Below are 21,332 nucleotides of genomic sequence, written 5' to 3' on the forward strand. Positions count from 1 at the left end.
CAGTCCCCACCATGCACAAAATTCTCTTCCAGCGTCCACTTCCCACACACCTTGTATCACTTTCTGTATCCATATTAGTCTGTCCCTTATTTTTGAACCAGAGCAATCAGCTAAAGACACACTATCTTTCTTTTGCCTTAATAAAATTCAATTCCATTCCTCATTCCTTCTATATTGAAAAAACATTCTACTTTTCTCAAGCAACCACAGGCTGTCCTTTATAATTTCTAAAAACACATGTTTTTCTCACAGAGACCATCTCAGGGTGGCACTGATCATATTGATTAAGCATTCCAAAGACCTTTAGTTCCTGTTTAGTAACTGATGTCTCAGTGTCTCATTTGACTTCTGTTAAACCTAGGTACGATAAGATATTATACCTAATGTTGACAGCTGTAACAACACGTATGTATTAATTAGATCAGCAAACTTCAACTCTAATTTAAGATATTAATGTAATACTGGATATTTCCCAGTTTACTTGAACCTAAAATTAACTCTGGCCAATTTGTTACCTTCCATATTTTGCAAAAACTTAGTCAAGGAAATACAGGGAAAAAGGCATCTTTTAAATCTAATACAGTAATCCACACTGCTGTTTCTGGAATTTGTGAAAGAAGAGTGTAGGGATTGGGCACCACTGGATGTAATGGGACCAGTGTCTCATTTATTAGACAAAGGTCTTGTACTAGGCACCAATCCCTGTTAAATTTTTGCACCCCCAATATAGGAGGTTACAAGGGCTGATACATTCAATTAATAATCTCTGTTCTCTTATGTTTCCTATAATTGGGATAAGTCCCTGTCATGCCTTGGGTCTCAGAGGATACTGCTTCTGGCAAAGAAATAAATTCTGATCTTTAAGGCTTATTTCCACCAGTTGAGTATTCTTTGCTCTTCCTATTTTTCCTCCTGTGGCCCAGACTTCTGAGTCAATATATACTTCCACCGAAGGCAGGCATAAACCTTGATTAGGCTCCATTGCCATGTGCTTTTTTTTTTAGGGCCGCACCCTCAGCATATGGAGGTTCCCAGGCTAGAGGCTGAATCTGCAATCTATACCACAGCTCACCTCAGCTCTGATCCCCAACCCACTGAGCAAAGCCAGGGATTGAACCCACAACCGCATGGTTCCTAGTTGGATTTGTTTCTGCTGCAACATGATGGGAAATCCTCCATTGCCATGTGAATTGAGGCTTTAAGCGCTTACAAAATATCTCTTCTAAAAGAGGAGTTGGACTCTCTGGAACAATCAGAAAGGCATGAGAGAAGAAAATGGATTCCCAGTCACAACTCAAAGGTTGGGTAAAAAAATTTTGTAACTGGCTTGCCAGAAATATGAATGTGGCAGATTCATGAGGGAGGAGCCCAGGATTGGAGAGGAGGACTGAAAAGTGGCTCCTGTGACCAGGAGGAAGTTGATACGCTGTCTTCCTACAATTAGAGTCACCCAGGGCTCCTGAGTGGTGATAAGGACAGGAGCCATTATGGAAATGTCCCGTCAGTCTTGATCCTGGGCCTGAGGGGTCAACCCCAGAGACCTTCATCTTTGGGGGCAGTCCCTCTTCCAGTGATCTCCCCAACAGATGGGGCACAGACTAGGTGCTTGGTCTGAGGCTTGGGGCATTCCCATTTAAAGGGTCCCTCTTTTGCACAGAGGAAACAGGCTCCAGGCATAGTTCTCTGCCCTAGTCCTCTCACCTTGGAGACTCCCAGGTTGACTTCCTGTAGCGCTGTAACTAGAGCCTCAGCCTTTTCTCTGTCTCTCCTCTTGTTCTCCTTTCATTCTTCCTGGCCCTGATAATAACATACTTGAGTTGCTACTCTGAGGAGGGGCTCCAGGTCCTGATCAGGGCAACAAGCCAATTTTTGGAGCTTTCTCCATATATCTGGCACTGACTGAGCTATGAATTTATCCTTAAGAATTATTCGGCCCTCCATTGTTTCTGGGTTCCTTGGTGTATGTTTTCTCAATGCCTTTCTGAGTCTTTCTAAGAAAGCTGATGGACCCTCTTGTTCCCCTAGTAAACCTCCGATAGTTTTTAACAGGCTTTACTCATGACGCTTTTAATCCCTCAACTATACAAGTAATAAAATGATTTCTATGCCAACTGTGGTTATCTCCCTCATCAGCAGGCCAACTGGGATCGCTCATAGGAACTGCTTGACACCCTGTGGGGAATCTTGTTCCTTCCTCTTCTAATCTGCCTCTGGCATTTATAGCATCATTCCATTATCTTCTCTAGCTTTGAGCAGTTTCGAAGACTTTATGCATTTTTTTTTTCCACTTACAGCCAATGTCTGTTTTAGTAATAACATGACGTCCTTCCAGGCTAACTCAAAGGAAACCCTGAAAGACCTCAATATATCTGGGTCATCAGCCAATTTTCCCAAATCTGTTTTTATTTGCCTTAAGTCCTGAAGTGAAATAGGCGTATGGACCTGTATTTGGTCCCCATTCTGTTTGCTACTTCTTGTAAAGGGAGTAGAGAGGGATGTAACTTTGGCACTGGAAGGGGAAGAGGAGGAGCCTTGGGTGGTACTGGAGAAGGCTGATTAACTTCTGGCCAATTGGAAAATAGTATTGTAAGCTGGAGAGCCTTCAGATGGCCATCACTCTCCATCTGACAGATTATATAGTGGCCAGGCTTTTATGCAAAAGAAAATTAAACGTTTCTTTTTTAGAGTCTCAGGGTCAAACTTTTTCCAGTTCTTCAAGGCCATGTCAGAGGAGTTGCTATTGAGCCATACACCAGGCTCGAGGAGGTGGCTCCCATCCAAAAAAGAAAAGACCAGCGTCCAGCACCTATTGTCCCTTCTTGGTTATGTGAGGGCGTCCCCTCTCTTAGATGGAGCAGCTAGACACCGTAGTCAAATGTCCCATCCGACCTCAGGCTGACTGGAATTAATCACTCTTTCCCAGCATAGCCTCCCTTCCCGTCATCCCTGCCCATTGCCTGTCTCTGGACAGAGTGAAGAAAACCCAGGCATACAGGCACTGCCCTGAGTGTTCAAATCCTAAGATGCTCACTCTGACATGCCCTCTATTAATATTAGGCAAGTTTCTAAGCCACAGATAACAGGTAAATTGGATGAACCAGCTGTCGATTTCTCCAACCAGGGTGAAAGTAAATTGCAAAAAGCAGAACTGACTATATGCCCAGGCTCTGAGGCTAACACTTGGCCCGAGTTGGATGAATACTAGTTATGAACTCCTTTTCCCCCACAGGCATGGTAACAACTCGGGGTGGTCTTAACATCTAGAGTTCTGTTTCCTTTGCCCCCACAGTTGAGGTCATATCAAAGGAAATGATGAAAGATCAGGTTAGTTTTACACCATAATCTTCAGAAAACCCCTTTTTGAAATCTTTGATCACACAGTCTAGGACTTGGGCAAACCCACGGTGTCTTTCTGTGGATCTCATCTATGGCCTGATATTATGAGACTTCTCTGATCTCGTGGGCAGTATCCCCACTAGCATTGCCTCCGCCACTCCTGAAAGCAAGACAGCTCCCACTCAGCTTGCTCTATGACTGGGGAGAGCACCTGCTTTGTTGCAAGTGTCTCTGATCCATCCGGGCCCCCAGTCTCGGGAAGGCACTCTCAGACACGTTCCAATGTTTTGGGCAAAGGACAGGGGATCTCGTACCCTGGACTGAGACAGGGATGACAGGCTTGCCTCCCTGACTCAGATCCTGGGCCTCCATGAACTGACAAAATGGGCAGTCCCATGGCTGGTTTAGAATCTGGGATGGGAGTTCCTGGAGGCCCAGGGGCGAGGTCAAGTTAGATGATCTCCTTGGAGGAATTTATGGCCCAAATGGCAGGAGCACAGGGGTCTCTGGCTCGTGGGCTTCTGGGTTAGGTCCCACCACATGTGGCCGCCCTGTGCCGGTGTCGCAGACAAAACAAGGGAGGGTGCCCCCCTCTCAGAAGGTGGCCATTCAGATGTCCGCCTGACCACCCCCCTCTCGGAGTTTAGGTGCCTCTTAGCAATGGGCTGGTTCGTATAAGCCCCGAACTTGGATTGGACTCGCAGGGAGGGAAGAGAACCCTCAGAGTCCGCTGCAGCCATAAGCCGTATGAGGTCACCACGGAACTGCAGGTTGGGACCCACTCGGACTCCGTCGCCGCGAAGACCGTGGAGCCACAAACTCGAACCTGAAGCGCAAGCGAATCAGGCCGCTCATTCGCCCTCACACACACTCAGAGGTCGTCACATTGCCTCCCACTCCCTGGGAGTCCCTAACTAGCAGCTCCATCAAGCCCAACTTTCAATCGCCTACACCTGCCCGTTGCTCCACCCGAGCAAGAGGCTCCTCTGCTTCGGATCAGGAGCACGAGGGCTGCTGCTCCCGTCAGACACAGCTTCCGACCGGGAGCGGCTCCCTCAGGGGGTGATCAGCCCCCTCTTCTGCCCGCTGGGGCAGGACCTGACTGGGGTTGGCCCGGGGCCTTACCTTGTCCAGACGCCTTCCTGGTGAGTTGGTCCGTCTCTCCACTGAGTCCAGTCAGGGTTTGGTCACCGGGAGTCAGGAGTGCCGCTCACGAAGGAGGACCCAGGACACCATCGGGTGGCGCGCCGCCTCATTCAGTTCGAAGCTCCCCAGCTCCTGGGCGGCCTTGCCTCCATTGAGGTGGCTCAAGGGGCCAAAATGGTTGGAATCTCACTGGGGCCTCCAGAAATGTTGCAGCAGCTGTCAGCAGCCCAAGGCCGGAGTGTATCAGCTCTGGCGACAGCCCTGTGCCAATGTACCAGCTCCAGCAGCTCTGTGGCTGCAGTGGATCAGCTCTTCTACCCAAGCGAGCGCTCGGAAGGTGGGGAACTCAGGTTCATTACGCCCGTGGGCTCAGAGGAGTTCGCTTTCGGAGTCTGAGCCCCCGCCCCGGAAGAGGGGTTTCACAAGGCTTTTATGGGCTCGTTCTTCTGGGTCCATGCTTAGCAGACCAGAGTGAGATCCGGCAAAGTAGTAGATGCGGAAACAAGTTTACAGAAGCAGACATGTGGGGAGGGGTGGTTGGGTCATTGGCTAGACGTTGCGTAGTCATCGTGTCTGCCAGGGTCTCTCCTTTCTACCTTCTTATCGGGACGTTTCTCCTACAATAAAAGAAGAGTTCACTGCAAGGCTTGCAGTCCAGGGTTCCCTTACATCTGAAAAGCCAGGGCATTAAGCCTGCGTGTTGTAAGTGGGGATCCTACAGGACATGCAAATCCTGGGTCCCATTAAATGTGCACTCACAGAATTAGTACCAGCATCTGCAGCCTTTTTTGATGGTACATTTATCACTAGGTTTAGACCTGGTTTAATAGGTTTCTACTTTTTGCCTATTGCTAATGAAGCAAGATCTTTTCCAGTCTGCTTAGGAGAGAGAAATCCCAACAGCAGAACTCCGCTGTCAGCACGCCTTTGAAAACTAATGGACTTTGAATCTGGCCTCCGAATGGCCTGGTGAGAGGAGCCCCAGGGTATCTTCTTCACCTGCCTCCATCAGAGCCCTGAAGCCTTTTCTTCTCAAGAACCCTCTGTTAAAATGCAGAAGTCTTCATCACTGCCAGACACCATGCCAGAGCCCTGCTGGTTGCAGCCGAGTTCCGGACTTGGCCTCTAGCCTTTGATTCACAGCACCTGCCAGAGCTCCCTCTCTAGCCGAATCCCCAGCCCAGCTCCCTGGCCAGCCCGGACTTGCTGCCCAGCCAGGACTTGGCAGGACTTGCTCCCTTATTATGCATGTTCGCTACCAAATCTTTAGTCTCGTGCTCTCTCCACTGGCTCACCTCCCTCAGCCTTCAAACCCTGCAGCACCATGATATTTATCATCCACATCTGCATATCTTTGAGAGAGAAAGGGAATGGTAAGTGAGTACTGCGCTGGGACAAGAGACCTAAATCTGCAAAGCTAGATACGGTCGCCCCATCAAATACCCACATGACTTCCTCAGGCTGAAGACAAAATTACAACTCAGTCTCGTGCCTCTTCTAGAAATTCATCCAATTTCCTCCCCTTTCTTCTCCACTACAATTCTAGAATTTGTTGTCTACAAAGATGGCCCGCATGTATTCACTGCCCCTCTTCTTCCCTAATCTCCAGTCTTCTGCACCTGCCGTTCAACTGAACTGACTTTCTGGTTACTAAATCAAATCTCCTTGCTTCAGTGTTCATGCTCTGAAGCCCTCTGAAGTTCGATTCGGTCCTACTCAATCCTTCCTCCTACCAGCCTTTAGCTTCCTGAAGAGCTCACTGTCTCACCTACTCTTTGTTCCCTACTGTAAGTGGTAGGTACCTTTAAGTATTTGAACTGCCTGCCTTGTCTGAGTTAAATCTCAGTCATCCCTCATTTAGCATGATTATGAGACACTCTCATGCTGGCTGCTTCCTGTGGTTGAGCTCCAGCTCATGCATCTTCTCCCTGGCTGTTTCACACAGGAAGGAGCACACCTGGACGTCATGGAGAAACTCCTCAAGCCTGCATCTCCTCACTCAGCCTCGCTCTGCTCTGCTGTGCCACTTCATACTGTCTTGGCTCCATCAACATCCCCTTCACTCTGGTGGCATCTGTCATGGTGACAGTCAGCAAAATCTCCCTGGTCCTCTTTTGTGAATTCTTACTAAGTTGTTTCCTTCATCTTGACCTTGTGCATTGAATTTTTCTGGAAACCCAAAGAGAGGATTTTACATTTCTCCCTATTACATTTCAGTGTCTTCATTTCAATCCTATTTCACAGCCTGTCAAGACCCTTTTGAGGTTTAAAGCCACCATCTATCATGGTAACCCTTCTTTCTATTGAGTTGTCTACAAATTTGATAAGCATCCATTCTATGATTTTCTCCTCTCTGGGTCAATTTCAGCTGGGAAACAGCTGATTTTTCAAATATATGTGTTAAAGACTTCCCTGCCTCTCAGCTGCTCTGTGGGACACAGTGGGACACAGTCTTACCCTCCCAGTGTAGCATGATGAGTCCTGTCATTTGGAACAATGGTTCTCAAACTTGACTGGACATCAGCATCACCTGTCACATTTGTTAAAAATGCATATTCCCAGGTCCAAACTTCAACTATTCTAATCAGTCGATTGGGAGGGATCCAAGAGTGAGTGCCTTTAGCAAGCACCCCAAGTGATTAATTAATAAGCTGCATAGAATATTTAAACTTTCATTTAGCGCCACAGAATTCTGCTTTTCTGAATCTCTGTGCATTGGGGCAAGGGGGAAAGGGGCTGACAGTGGTAAAGAAAAGTTCTATTTTCTAACTGCCCTATCAGCTCCCAAAGAACTTTTCCTATTTATAAGTGACCATTTTATTAGAAAAAAAGAGCCAAAGAAATTTCACCAGACAAAAAGGAACATCTGCATTAAAATAGCAATCCACAACAGAAACTGATTGGAAAAATGTGAAAGATGTAGGTGTGCCTGAGGATGCAGGAAAAAATGTATGCTATTTCAAATCACCATGCTTTTTAAAACAAGTAATTTAAATTTAATACTACTATTTATCTTTCAAATACATGTTTTTGTATGTCTTTTCTTATTTTAGAATTCATTTATGGAAAAATGTTTTGGTGAGTTTCATTAGACTTGATCTGGGTTAAATAGGATTGGGAAAGAAGAGAAACTTTGTATCATCATCTGCAACTTGGGGCCACCTTCCTGGACGCAGTTAATCACACAGAGAACAAACAGGTGGTTGCCAGAGGGGAGGGGGTGGGAGGCCAGGCAAAAGACGTAAAGGGGATTAAGAGGTACAAATTTCCCATTACAAAATAAACAAGTCCTGGGGAGATAATATATAGCTTAAGGAATACGGTGAATAATATCGTAATAACTTTGCATGGAGGCAGATGGTTACGAGACTTATCGTGGTCATCATGTCATCATGTATGTAAAAGCTGAGTCGATATGTAGGTCACAGGAAATTAACATAATATATCGACTAATACATCAATAAAAATTTAAAATAATAAATAGGAAACACTATAGAACTCCAGCCTATTGGGTAGTAATTACGTCTTACAAGTGCCTATTGTTGTCTAATTTACCAAATAGCTTGCAAGGGAACGGGACATGACATCATTCTACCAATACTCAGTTGTTCCTCAATCACATTTTCTAGGTAAATTCATATTCTAGGTAAATGGTACCAAGTGATCTTTAATTTTTTCTCATGATCTTTATTTTTTCTTTATAGTGGGTTTACAGTGTTCTGTCAATTTTCTACCATACGGCAAAGTGACCCAGTCACATATACATATATACATTCTTTTTCTCACATTATCCTCCGTCATGCTCCATCACAAGGGACTAGACATAGTTCCCAGTACTTTACAGCAGGATCTCCAAATGATCCTTTAAAAGACTAGACTTGACATTACTTTAAACAATGAACATAGGTCATTGAACCAAAATCACATCCTCTCATCTGAAGCCCAGCAAAGTGAACCTACTGATACCAGGCTGTGGTGAAGGAAAGCACAGCTATGATTGTGAGACCAAGCATGGAAACCAGGCAGCTCACGCACAAAAGACTCACAGCCTTTGATGGATTTTAGGGATGGGTTTTTAAAGACAGCGTGAGAGAGAAGGTCATTGGATGCCGGCTAGACTTGCATTCAATCTCTGATTGGCTGATGATGAAGTTAACAGGGGATGTTTCAGGAATCTCAGTCATCAACCTTCTGGTTCCAACTAGTCTGGGATCTACGTGCTGGTGGTCAGTGTGCAGTTAACTTCTTCCACTTGGTGAGTGTTTTTAGTATCTAAAAATACAGCAACTCAAATGTGTACCTCAGTATGTATGTGTGTATGTGTACGTATATACATATATGTGTGGGTGGGTCTGTGTGTGTATTATGATTAATTTTCACAAGCATTATGCAATTAAGGTGTTATTATCCTTCTTTCATAGACCAAGGGTGAAGACTTCCCTGCTCCTTCTACTACTCCCCACAGCTTGCTAGCTGTAGAGGACACAATGCTGGAAGGCTCATTATCCAAGCTACTGGGGTTGCTGCCACCCGACAGCCCTCACTGGTGGACCCACTGGCCAGCCTCCTTGCCCAAACTCAGGGCAACCCTGAATGGCCATCCCAGGAGCGCCCCTAGGACTGGCCTTGTTATGTTTGTGAGGCAGCCTGGCTCCCTGTCTGCATACCCTGCTTCCTTTCATTCTCCCCCATACGGATCTCCAACGAATGTCCTATGCATAAATTCCCTTATCAGGGTCCGACCTACAACATCGTTTGTGGTGAAACATAGCAATTTTATTTATGCCTTCTCTTTAACAACAGCAACAAAAAAATCAAGGTCTATTTTCATGAATATGGAAATACAACTTAATGCATTAGAGGTGGCAGAGAAAGAATAAAGAAATTTTAAAAAACGGAGTTCCCGTTGTGGTTCACTGGGATAAGAACCCAACATAGTGTCTGTGAGGATACGGGTTCAAGCATGGATCAGGGGGTTGAGGATCCAGCGGTGCCACAAGTGGCATAAGTCACAGATGTGGCTCAGATCCCACGTTATTGTGACTGTGACACAGGCCTACAGCTGTAGCTCCCATTTGACCCCTAGCCCAAGAATTTCCATATACCACTGGAGCAACCATAAGAAGAAAAACATTAAATAAACAAATAAATAAATAAATTCTAGTTTAAAAAAGCAAGAGGAAAACAAAGAAACCAAGCACATAAAGTGGAGCCAGGCCTGTGGCTCATACAAAATGAAACGATTGCTGAGCCATAAAGCTGGCTCTTTTTTGTCCGTGCAATAGAAAGGAAACTCTTCAGTCCTACAATTCACTGTAACCTTAAGATATCTGGTTAAACACACAGCTGCTCAGGAAAAACCAAAGAGAAATACCTCCTGAGAGCCCAAACAAAGACTTTCACAGCCTAACATTAGACGCACAGGTTAAGTTCCATGGAGATTTGTTTGATTGGCTGGCACAGTGACCAACTGTCTAGTTTGTCTGGGACTAGAGATTTCCTGAGACAGGAACTTTCAGTTCTAATACTAGGACCATCTGGGGCAAACTGGGATGGTTGGTTACCCTGATGATAATAAACTCCAAACATCAAGCTAGTAAAAAGCAAATCTGCAAGAGGCCAACATAAATCAGTCCAGGCACACAGGTTTATGCTGTCGTGGCTCAATCTGGTGGTATTTTCAGGTCATCTGGAGGGACGTTTAAACCACACAGCCTTCACACAACCCTCCATGAATATTGTTGATCTCCGCTGAGTTTCTGAGCCATGATGCATCCAGCAATGAGTTGAATGTGCATTCTTCCAAAAATAACTAAAGTATGGCCATTTTATGCTGTCAATTCACTACAGACTCTTACACTTGAGCTGAGTTTGGGAGAGAGTTAACATTTTTAGGTGAAAATTGAAAAGCTTGACAAGCACAGAAAGGTTATTTCACCTCCACTGCGTGGTGAGCTAAGGGAGCATTTAGGCGCAAGAACGAAATTGTCCTTTGAAAGTAATTTTAAATCTCCTCTACTACATAAATGCATTCATTGAGGTAAAAATATTCTACTCCAAGAATCAGGTCACCACAATGTTAGAATGGAAGAACCAGAAACTGAAAAAGGCAGATGTTACCCAAAAAAATCAATCACAATAAAGCATCTACAGAATAATTAACCAGACTCCTGGACACTTGCAAGTACATCAGCCATAATCAAACTATCTGAGGAATAAACAACAAACCGAATGATTGCCCAGGACGTGCGTCTTATCAAAAAGAGAAATTCCCCCATGTATACACCATCTCTTCTATAACTAAAATAATGATCCACCAGTTTATAATGCTGAGTTGTTGCTAATGGACTGTAACCCAAGAGTTTCAGTCAATAGTACTGATTTAGAAGTTCCAGTTTAGCAACTGCTTCTCAGCAAATAACATTTGGAAGTCATTTAACAAACAAATGTTCCTTTTTCCTGAGTGATCTAATCAGCAATCATATGGATTTTCTTTTCTAGTTAAGTTCTAGTTGTCAATTGTAATTTGTAAAAGAAACGGGGAGGAAGCTGGAGACAAAGATGGCAATTATCCAGCTAATTTGGGGTTTGTGTACGGCTGCACACATGTCAGATATGCTTGAGAATATTTTCTATTTCCATTGACAAAAGTTCCAAATGATTGCTAACATTCTTTCTCGTGTTCTACAGCATAGATGACCACAAGGAAAACTGAAATGAAGACATTCTGTGGTGCCCCATTGGCAAAGCAGAGACAGTGACAATTGTCTCTTGAATTCGCAAAGCAAAGAGGTATGGTCAGTTTCATCCTTTCAAACCATACATTCTTCCTTCCCTTAGTAGATGTGATGGTTGCAGTAACTGCATGGTAAGACTAAGAAGAGTCAGCTGGAAAGGCCAAACAAAGAAGATGGTTTTTCCTGTGCATTACTGGTAGGAAGACATCAACTCTCTTAAAAAGCATCTGGGGCATTCAGCCCACAAAAGTGGAGCGCTGGCATCTATGGGGACTTCGGAGCTGTGGCAACAGCCCCAAAAAGATTTCCAGCTCTGAAGAGTCTTGTTTGTATTTCTTCCTTGTCTTATTCACCAGTTAATTTCCAGCCCTTCATTTCACTTTGTGCGGAGGCCATGGGGGGGTGGGAGCAGAATAGCTGGGTGCCCCAGAGCCATGGACTGATGTAATGCAGCAACGCATTAGGGTCCCTTCCCTGTGATGCCTTCAGGGTCCCCTACCTGCCTCACATCACCTAAAGCCCATTCCAAGCCATTTTGCCATCTGCCTCGCAGCTTTAGACATTAAATAGTATTGAAAGAACACCCGTTGCCACACAACGACGTTATCCATTTCCTCAGCTCAGCATGCAGGCGAGCTTTTCTTCCTTCTGAATAACTAGTTTCATCTGTGACTAAGAGGTTTGAAATTTTACTACTCAACCTGCTAACTTTTGCATGGCATCAAAGAGAAGGTCAGAATCTTCTTGAAGGAAGATTTAAAACATAAGAGGCTCAGCAATCAGGTCTACGAACTTAACCCGCCTGCCCTGCACAGCTAATGGAGCTCGATTTCACTTTCCAGCTGGCTTTTCAAAAAAGCTGATGAGGACGAATCGTCCCCCCACCCCCACCCCTTCCTCCCTCCCAGCCCGCCCCCGTAGCTGGGCATTCTGTACAGCTCCAAACAGCAAGCTCTCCATGGCCAAAGGCAGGATTTGCAACAGGCATCCCCACTCCCAGCTTTGTGCACTCCTGAATCAGGGTAATTTCCAAATCAGAGTAATTTCCAAATACATCACTGTCAGTACACACCTGTAGCCTGCCACCAGAGAGCCCAAGAATGGGACTGCCATCTCATTCTTCTCTAAAGGTGAAATGAGCCTTAAAAAAAAAAAAAAAAAAAGATATATTTTACTGTGCCTTGAACAAATGAGTAACATATAAGCATTTCACTCGCTAAAGACAAATGTAACATTTCTATTTCTAAAATGTACATGCATACATTTGTTTAAAAATAGCTTCCTTCATTATGATAATGATTTTTCCCCCTGGGTTTGGGAGCTCAGGGAATTAGTGGTAAATGTAAATGTAATCAGGGGCACCACCATGCTTTTAATTTGGCAAGTAAAAAACATGCATACCTCCCATCCTTGTGCCAGGACAAGTCAGTTTTATTACCAAAAGAAGCTTGGAAGTAATGTGCTTGCCATCTGACTATTTTTATGTCTTGCCTGAATAAAAATCCTGGTCTTTCTAAGGGTTAGTACAGTTATGGGGAAATGTACTGTTGTTAAGAGTGTAAATTGGTACTACTTTTCCGCAGTCTGCCAAAATACATTAAAAATGTAAAACTATGCCTATCCTTTGACCTAGAAATTCCACTTTCATAAATTCCCCCTGATGTCGTTGCACACACAGGAAAAGATGCACGTTCGCTGTGTTACAGTTTATAACACCAAAAATAAATAAGAAAACATCCTGCATGTTGAATAAAAAGCAACTACTCACATAGATAATGGTGTGCAAATAAAATTAAATGCCACTATTTAAAATAATAGGCTACCTGAAATATTGCTTAATAAATGGAAACTTCTTGCACAGTACATAGAATTCATATAAAATCCACTTCCGCTCCAAAGATTTATCAAACTAAATGACAGGCATCATTCTACAGCAGAGGTAGGCAAAATTTTTCTACAAAAGTCCACCTAGGAAGTATTTTAGGCTTTGAGGTCATATGCTCAACTCTGCCACAGCAGCAGGAAAGCAAGCTCTGCCATGAGTAAACAAATGCATGTGCCTATGTGCCAGCAAAACTTTATTTAGGAAAAAATAGGCTGCTGGACGGATTTGTCTCCCAGCTGTTAGTTTGCTAACCCCTGTTCTGATCAATTGGGATATATAAGGTGATGAAACATACAAAAAGCTCGGACTCCAAAGATCTTACGTTCTGTAGCTAGCTATTTATCTATCACTATCTATCTATCTATCTATATGATTAGATAGATGTTCACTAATCAACCATTGAGCAAATCTTTGGTGATTGTGGCAGACACCATGCCACAACGAGCTGGTGATTCAATGGTAAACAAAAGAGATTTTGGTCCCTGCCCTCATAAAGCTCATGGTCTAGTGGAGAAGACAGACAAGTAAGCAAAGTAAGAGGAATAGTAACAGTTTGTTAAAATCAGTAAGCGAATAAAATTAACATTGGTTATCCAGTTAGTGAAATCTCTAATGAGTTTTCCTTTGTTCTTTTTCATTTTATTGTTTGAAGTTTTTACAATAAGCATATTTTATCATTTCAAAAACAATAAAGCTGTCTTTAAAAGTTGTAAGTAATGAAAAGAATAAAAGTTTAATTCCTATTTTCTACTGAACACATAATCCTAATGGATTTAGACCAGCAGACAATCTCTACATTTTTTATGGTGTTTTGTTTTTTGGGTTTTTTTTTTTTTTTTTGTCTTTGAAACTGTCTACCTATAACAAAAGGTCTTATGATTCTCTAATAAATAAAAAAAATCCTTGTCTTTGGGATATGGATGAGGAAATTAGCAAAAGACAAAAGAAACTTAATTCTCCACTCACACACTAATCTCAAGTGTAAAACAAAGCACTTAAGCAAATATAGGAGATGAATGACCCAAAGACTGGCAACATTTTGAGATGACCAACTCCAAAAGATAATTTCCCTTAATTTTTATTTTGAAATGGAAAAGTATGGTAAAAAAAAAAAAAATGTGGCTTTCCTCAAAGAGAGGTCTAGCCTTTGCCCTTGGTTTCTGGAAGGTAATCTGAGTCATACCTGATAGAGGTATCTTTGTTTACAGTGGGTGCTGACCCCACCAGAAAAAGCAACCTTGGGATTTGAGTGGGAGCTATGGGTCCCCTTATATCAGTCAACCTGGAAACCAAGTTCAATCATAAGGGCAATCTGTCATGCCTAAGTAATGGACATCAGAAATTCCCAGTGTGTCTCAGCAGGTTAAGAACCCAACCAGTATCCATGAGGATGCAGGGTCAATCCCTGGCCTCACTCAGTGGGTTAGGGATCCAGCATTGCCGTGAGCTGCACAGATGTGGCTTGGATCTGGCACTGCTGTGGCTGTGGTGGAGGCCGGCAGCTGCAGCTCCATTCAACCCCTAGCCGGGAATTTCCACATGCCACAGGTGTGGCCCTCAAAAGAAAAAAAAAAATCCTCTGGATATCAAAGCTCACGTGAGCATCCTGGCTGGCAGTCATGCCTGTGTATTGTCATGCATCGTCACAGGTGGGCAGTGTGTCCCGGGGGACAACAGAAGCATCATGATTAGTTCACTCCCAGACTGTGCCCTAAGAACCCCTTCCTCTAGCTTATTTTTTTTAATGATTTTAGGTTTTTCCATCATAGCTAGTTTATAGTGTTCTGTCAATTTTCTACTGTACAGCAAGGTGACCCAGTCACACATACATATATATTTCTGGCTAATTTTAACCAGTATCCTTTCCTTGTAATAACCATAACCATGCATATGGTGTTGCAGTGAAGTCTTGTGACTCTTCCCAGTGACATAAGGAACCCGAGGGTGGTTTTGAGAACCACCATCCCGAACTAGAAATTGGCATCAGAAGTGAGGGTGGTTCTGTGGAAGACCACGCCCTAAGAACGTGCCGTTTGGTTAACTCTGCTCAGGGAACGTTCAGAGGAAGAAAAAGAGAGGACAGTGTGTTGGTGGAACTTCAACTCTCCATTTGTGGGGAGACTGCATGCTCTGGTCTCTATGTCCCTTTGCTTCTTCTGAATCTCAAACATCATTCATCCCGTTTAACAGAAGGAATGACTCCATAGTCCACTCAGATTTTGCAAAGATGCGCAACTCTCCTAATGAAAGGTATATTAGCTTCATATTAGCTTCATATTTTATGTATAACTTGGTCTTAGAAAGATGTACAATCTTTTTCTCCTTTAATAGATGAGAAGCAAATAAGGACTCAGAGGCTCAAATCAGTGCATTTCCTTGATGCAAATAGGACAAATTTTGCCAAAATATTTTCCTGACAGCTTCTTTAGTGAGTCAGAGAAAAACATATTTCATTTAATTTTCTGATTTAGTCCATTTTTTAGAATGTTTCCTGGAACACCAGGGTTTAGATACTTTCCATTTTTTTCAAAAAAGCCAAACGAGTATGTCTCTGTGAAGGTTTAGATGTGTGTGCATGGCTATCTCTGAGTGATGGAGATGCTGGAAGTCAGTAATTCCTATTGAACCTTTCTTCGGAGCAGCCTTGAAACCAAACACGGCCCTGTAGGGCTCCTGGGTGCAAAAGCCTTTCTGTGTCCCCCATTTCTCGTTAGGAAATGGGCCTCATTCAGCCTCCATAGCCTTCCCTGGTTCCTAGGGACAGGTTCAGGCAGTTGCTGATCAGGGAAGGGAGGGGATGCAGAGACAAGGGAAGAAGAGTCAAGGACAGCTTAGAGTCTTTCCTTGTCCTTCTCCCTGGTGTACCTGCACCCTAAACACCATCACCCTGAGCACAGTTGCCTGTGGGTTAAAGATTTGTTAGCACATGATGTTTCTCAGAAACTTTTCTGTTTGTTCTGATCAATATGCACTTTTCACAAGTACTGTTATTCAAGGCAGTAACCCAGAAGTCCACCATCTCCTGGCTCCAGCTTTGATGACTAAGATTCCCCCAAAGAAAGAAGAATCAATGTTTGTCCCATTGATTCCTATTTGAAAACCTGTTTTTCTCCTTTTTACTATAAAACTCCTCATAATTCTTTCTAATGAGAGGCACAGTCTTTGGGGCATTAGCCTGCTATGACCGCCCCCCCTTTGCCTGGCAAAGCAATAAAGCTTTTTTTTCTCCATTACCCAAAACTCTGTCTCTGCATTTCAATTCAGCACTGACAGATAGAGGCCAATTCCGGCAACAGCCTTGGGCTTTTTATGATGGCAGCATAGAGTCCATTTATCTTTAAGGTAGGAAACAATCCCTAAATCTTTAGTCTATCAGTTTCTTAGAGATTGCTCTAGTGGCCCCACCCATCAAGTGTGGGCATATCCTAAATCCTAGGTCACCCAGCCATTATTTTTCAAATTATCCAAAAATAATCCGAGAATATTAACACAGTGAACCTTCATCAACAGCTTGGGCTGGAACTCAAAAAGTATTTTCTCCATACCTGCCTTTCTCCGGCATAAGTCTTTTGTTATTAGTTTTGAGGGCTTGAATTCAGGATAGATTCAACTCCTAGAAACTCAGTGTAGTTCTCAGCTTGTCCTTGACTCCAAGTTCCAGTGCCCAGCACTTGAAAAGATCAGGTGCAATTCAATTATGAAGTCGTGCCTGACTTTTTGAAGTGTAAATTCACTGCACTTGAAAATGGCAAGTGCAAAATCCATTCTTAAAAAGCACTTGACATTTTCACATACAGCTTTACAGCCATGGAAATGGGAGGAAATGGCCAAGAATGGCTTTTTTTAAAAAGAAAGAAAAGAGAATTAAAGGTTCTAATGCTTGGTCAGGAGCAGAAGTCTGATTTTTAATGTTTTGTTCTGAGAAAAGAGAACTTCTTTAAAAGCTGTGTTTTATAAAATGCAGCTCTGTGAGCTGACTCTTCCTAATAATGTTTAACTTCTGATTTATATGCCTAATATTGCATGCTTTTCTTTTCTATTGCATGTTATCTTGATATCTTTATTCTGTACTTACAGCCTGAAATAATCATATAGATCAGGGGTTGACAAACTTTGTCTGTAAAGGGCCAGACAGCAATATGTTTGGCTTTGTGGGCATATGGTCTTTGTCAGCTCTGCTACCATATCATGAAAACAGCCATTGAAAACAAATGTAAACAAACATACGTAAATAAGCATGGCTGTGTTCCAATAAAACTTTATTTATGGACACTGAAACTGGAATTTCATATATCATGCATATACCATAAAAATGTCATTCTTTTGATTATTCGTCAACCATTAAAAAAAAAGCTATTCATCACTTGCCATCTGTACAAAAACAAGCAGTGGGCTGGATTTGGCCTCCTCCCCATAGGTTGCCAACCTCTGATATAGAAGGCAAAAATAATTTGACAAAATACAGCATGAATGGCAGTGCACATGATCTGAAATCTTATACATTCTGTGGAAAAGACCTGGAGGAGATCCTCAATGTCTCTGAGCATAAATAAGCCGTCAAGTCCATCTGACTCCATCAGTGGTTCAATAGGCTCATTATTCTGCTGAGGCTAGGTAGTCAGAGCTCTGGCCTGCCCTGCTCCTCAATGGGCTGCAGCTCAGACTCTGAGGAGTCCCAGCTCCATCTAAGCACCAGCCTTATACCAATAGCACCAGCAACATCCAGGAGCACATTAAAAATGCAGGATCTCAGAGTTCCTGGTGTGACACAGCAGGTTAAATATCCGGCTGCAGCAGCTCAGTTCTCTGTGGTGGTTCTGTCAATTGACAGTGTTCTGGCCCAGTGCAGTGGGTTAAGGATCCACAATGCTTAAGTTGTGAGGCAGGTTGCAGCTGCAGCTCTGATTCGATCCCTGGCCCAGGAACATCCACATGCCATGAATGTGGCCAAAAGAAAAGAAAAAGAAATATAGGATCTCATATGATATCTGTCTTTCTCTTTCTGACTTACTTGACTCAGTATGAGAATCTCTAGTTGCATCCATGTTGCTGCAAAGGCACAAATGAATCTATATACAAAACAGACTCATAGACATAGAGAACAGACTTGCGGCTGCCAAGGGGGATGGGGGAGGGAGTGGCATGGATGGGGAGTTTAGGATTAATAGATGTAAACTATTACATTTAGAGTGGACAAGCAATGTGGTCCTACTGTACAGCACAGGGAACTTACACCCAGTCATTTGTGATAGAACATGATGGAAGATAATATGAGGAAAAAAAGAATGTATATATATGTACGACTGGGTCACTTTGCTGTACAGCAGAAATTGACAGCACACTGTAAATCAACTATACTTTAATAATAACAAGAACCAGATGGAACCAGATGGAAGTGACGGTAGCAGAACATTGTGAATGTACTACATGCTACTTGGTTGTACACTTTAAAATAGTTCATGAGGACTTCCCATCATGGCTCAGGGGTTAATTAACCCGACTAGCATCCATGAGGTTGCCAGTTCGAGCCCTGGCCTGGCTCCATGAGTTAAGGATCTCGCGTTGCTGTTGTGGCTGTGGTGTAGACTGGCACCTATAGCTCTTATTTAACCCCTAGCCTGGGAACTTCCATATGCCCTAAAAAGACCAAAAAAATAAAAATAATGATTAATTTTATGTTGAGTGCATTTTACCTCAATAAAAAAATGCAAAAAAAAAAAAAAGAATCTACATTTTTAAGAAGACCCTCAGGTGATTTATACGCGTGGTAAAGTTGAAGGAGCAACCTCTACTAGACAAAGTATCAGGTATTTCTAGTCATTTTCAGTCGGACTTATAGAAACACTGAATTTTCAATACAAAGGAGTAAAACCCCACTCATTGACATTAATGCACATAGCATCACACTATTAATGGTTATCTAAATATTACTGATAGATTTTCTTAAACCTTTGGTTTGAGAGATGTTAAAACAGTCTCACTCTTTAAACTCTTTTTCCCAGATTTGCTCTATATATTCAACGGGGAAATTCTAATACCTATGAAATATCAACTCTGTTTCTCCTTTGAAATCTGCGTTTGTGCAATTCTTTTCTTGTTCCAAAAGCTGTTCCCTAGCACCACCTATTTCTTCCTGTTATTTATTCGGCTATAACATTCTTTAAATTTTTTTTAACTTTCACAGATTAACTCTCCAGAAGAAGTGTTACCCTACTTGATATTCAGTATATATTTTCTTGTGACAGCTTTATGGTACAATTAAATTCATACATTTTTTCAGCCTTCTCTGAATATGCATTAGAAAGCCAACCATCATAATTCTAAGCCAATTGGCTTGATTTGCTTTTTTAAGCCCACAGCTCACAGGCCTGCTACATTTCCATACATTCCTTTCCCATCTGTACTCCATCCACCTGCCCAAATTATCGATGGTGCTGACAGTGAAAGAAACCACAGGGCATTGACAGTCAAAATATAATTTCCTTTGGAAAGCCCTTTAGAAAATATAAAGTCCATATTTAGACTCTGAACTTTAATATACCAAACTGTATAGTGGTGCTTACTTATGCCAGGCCACAGAAGAAATTGAAAACTGAATAGCAACAGCTTACGGGGCCTGTGTTTTTCAAAATTGTTATCAGAGTTTAGCGTATAAGAAATTGTTATCACAACTTAGCAAGTGAGAGAAAACCCTGATGTTTAGATGGACTAAGTAACTTAATAAGGCTCATTTGGATGCAAAAATAAATGAGCATCAAGTTAACATTAACTTTTAATGCTTGCCATTTTATGTTAATTCGTATTTTTAAATTATGGCTGATTCTTTGCAATCAGTCGATGGCTAATTATATCTCCAACATGTAAATCTGATGGAGCGTTGGAACCAAAGAACAACAAAAAATATCCAACAAAGACCTTGGAGACTTAGAACTGTTACATGCCCCTGTCAACTGGTAAATCCAGCCTGCAGAGAAACCTCAAGCGCTGAACTTCTCTTACCATTCTTTCTCAAAGATCAAAGCTTAGTTTGCTTAACCATGGAAACCGTATTGCTGCTCCCTGTTTTCAGACCCTCCTCCTGATTTTTTTCTCTTTGTAGCTGATGACTCTATCCTAAGATACAAGAGCCGTGTGTTAGGTAGAAGTAGACTAGATTTTTAAGTAACCTCCAAGCTGAAACAATCTAAATAAGAAATCTGGAGTTAAATACACCCTTGCACCTGCCTTGAATCCTCTTCAAGGCACAAGGATTCTTGCAATTATAAAAAGACACCCAGATCCAATTCTATTAATGAAGATGTATTCTAATGGTACATTCGCATCAGAACCTTAGATTCTAAGAATACAAAAACTAATAGCTACCATTTAATGAGGGTCTACCGTGAGCCAAGTACTTTGTGAATGCTATTTATCTCACTTACCCTCCCCAACAACTCTGATGAGAAAATTGAAAGACACATAACCAAAGTTACCAAGCTAGTAAATTACCAAAGCAGAGTTGTCTGATTCTAGAGCCAGATAGATTGTTCAAAATCCAGATGCTACAAATTTAACAGATGTAGTATCTATGTCCACTAACCACTAGCTTTAAGAATCCACACCCATATTTCACAGGTTAAAACAGTGAGACCAGAAAGGTTAAGCAATTTGCCCAAGGTTACACAGCCAGTGGCAAATCCCGAACCAGAACCCAGATCTCCTGTCTGGTCTGCCATCTTCCACATCTTCAAGGTGCATGTGAGTCACCTGAGGATCTTGTTACAGTGCAGGCCTGGGAGCGGCCTGAGATTCTGCATTTCTGCCAACCACCTAGGTGATTAATGGGCCAGGAACCAATTCTCCATACCGAATTGCCATCATCACTGGTAGACATGATAGGCCAGGAGATGTGTTTCAGGATTTCAGTTAGGAAAAATAACAGCATAAATGTTGTTCCCTGACCACTAAGGTGACCGACTCATCTCAATTTGTCTGGGATTTTCCAAGTTTTAGCACCGAAAGTTCCACATCCTGGGAAATCTCTCGGTCCACGGCAAATCGGGATGGTTGTTCACTCTATCCGAACTGGTTTATATAACACACCTAACACAGAAATAAATGGGGATAAAGTATGCAATATGGTTGGAAGAGAAGAGACAAAGGATGAGAGGGCTTAAGAGACAGAGGGGGAGTTGGCTTCCTGGCCACACCTGTACAGATGCCCAGGCCCCAAACACAAAGGGCTCTGT

The 21,332-nt window shown here is 42.7% G+C and overlaps 1 protein-coding gene across 1 annotated transcript in view; it reads right to left on the reverse strand.

The window, feature by feature from the left end:
- GXYLT1 (glucoside xylosyltransferase 1) overlaps positions 4,211–21,332 on the reverse strand; it is a 134,195-nt gene continuing 117,073 nt past the window's right edge. The window contains exons 9-10 of the transcript XR_002344161.1: positions 12,292–12,360; positions 4,211–5,099 (exon numbers count right to left, since the gene is read on the reverse strand). The gene's annotated coding sequence lies outside the window, so the exon portion shown is untranslated. The remainder of the gene's footprint in view (positions 5,100–12,291; positions 12,361–21,332) is intronic.

This window comes from Sus scrofa, chromosome 5 (assembly GCF_000003025.6).
Source record: "Sus scrofa isolate TJ Tabasco breed Duroc chromosome 5, Sscrofa11.1, whole genome shotgun sequence".
NCBI lineage: Eukaryota > Metazoa > Chordata > Mammalia > Artiodactyla > Suidae > Sus > Sus scrofa.